General features: G+C 38.5%; 1 protein-coding gene across 3 annotated transcripts in view; it reads left to right on the top strand.

Moving 5' to 3' along the window:
- Positions 1–282: 282 nt before the first annotated feature.
- LOC138023664 (NFX1-type zinc finger-containing protein 1-like) overlaps positions 283–1,637 on the top strand; it is a 20,631-nt gene continuing 19,276 nt past the window's right edge. For 2 of the 3 annotated variants that reach the window (XM_068870706.1, XM_068870708.1), the window contains exon 1: positions 321–462. The gene's annotated coding sequence lies outside the window, so the exon portion shown is untranslated. Of the gene's footprint in view, positions 463–1,637 lie in introns of all 3 variants that reach the window. The other variant, XM_068870707.1, reaches the window with a different exon arrangement.

The raw sequence follows: 1,637 nt of genomic DNA, 5'->3' as shown, positions 1-1,637 counted from the left end.
TAACATTAAACATTAAGGGTCGCGACTTTTCTCTCTCTAATTCCCAACATGTCTGCGTTGTTATCATTGTGTTCAAATTGAAACTGGCGAAAAATGAAAGAGCTGTTTTTACTATTACGACGGTATTTTGTATTAAAGTTATATAACTTAACTTAAATCTTTATCTATTTTAAAGCCCTGATTTCCGGGGATTAGGCGTTCTGTTTCTAAGAAATCGTGCTTGTGATTTGATTGGCTCGCAGACAAATCAGTTAAACATTTCAGGAATTTTATAATTGCCTCAGCAAAGTTACCGTCGTCAGTTCATACGTTGTGGCGATCTTTTGTACGTGTGAAATCGAGCTTTTGCGTATTAACGCAACTGGTCTACGATGATTGAAAACTGAGCTATCGACAAGTTCTTGCAAGTAACACCGCGGCTTAAAGGCCACCTGCCGATATCTGGTTTTCTTGGACATTTAGGTAACACTTTTATGTAGCTACTATCGATTAACTCAGTAATCACTTTAAAAATATCTATGTTACTGCAACTGTATCCTAGTCTTAAAGGGAAGTTGCACTATTTTTCAAAATTTCCCTTTCAGCTCTTTACGGTGCCGAGAGTTTAGGCTACTGAGCCAGGGAGAAGAGGAAGTTTAAATAAAAGCAAACAACTTGTTTCACCAAACTGTTCGCCATTTCAGAACAATGAAGTTCCTGTGGCAGTACATTGAACTGTCCAACGACCATAAATGCATGTAGTTAGTGGAAAATAGTTATGATTTTCATGAACATGAACATTTAATAAGCTTATGATACAGCGATCAAGTTACGTCGGTTTGTTTTGAAAGTAGCGTGAATATTGCTTAGATCTAAGTAAGATGAAGTCATTGTTAACAAAAACGTCTTCCGTACTGTGGCGATGGTTGTCGGCAGAAAGTACATTGTCGATTATTGTATTCCACATTGCAGCTACTTGTGCTCACTTTATATGTCCGAATGTACGGTATATTAGGCAAACTGCCATCTTTAATTTTTAGTTGCGATTTATTTTCACTTGGAAAGGTCGCTCCTTGCCATTCGAATTGGTTGAATTTAAGGATACAAGTCTCGTATGAGAAGTACTGGTCATCCGATCCGGATGACAAGACTACTCGCCAGACTCGGAGCTCGAGTGTCCTGGCGACCAGATTCTTCTGGCGTTGAAACAATCCGTGAGATTTGTCTGGGCCAGAGACAAGGCTTTAATACACACATTTTTCTTGTGTGCTGATTTGAGCCTGGTGGCGTTGCCTCTAAATTGTGGTGTAGATTGATGTTCGCTTCTTTTCTATTTAAGTGAGGTTGTAGACATTTTGGCGTTGTATTGACTCTTGTGTACTGGAACGAAAAGAAGCACTTTCTTGCCACTTTCGCCTAATGCAGACTGGAGTTCGATTAACCGAATACTCACTTATGCAACGCAAAGTAGGTGATGCCTTTGAATTAATCACTGCCCCACTGTTTAACTAGTCAGGCTTTCCTTACTTTTGCAAATTTGCACTGATTATCCTAGTTTATAATTCTTCGCAAAACTGATTCCTCAGCGTTAGATTATTATCTTCTTTAGAAATGCACTATAAAGCTGTAACTTTTCAAACTGGTTTGAGTAAAATCAT

This window comes from Montipora capricornis, chromosome 11, assembly GCF_036669925.1.
Source record: "Montipora capricornis isolate CH-2021 chromosome 11, ASM3666992v2, whole genome shotgun sequence".
NCBI classification, from domain to species: domain Eukaryota; kingdom Metazoa; phylum Cnidaria; class Anthozoa; order Scleractinia; family Acroporidae; genus Montipora; species Montipora capricornis.
The sequence above is the reverse complement of the archived record's forward strand: the minus strand, read 5'-3'. Positions and strand labels throughout refer to the sequence as shown.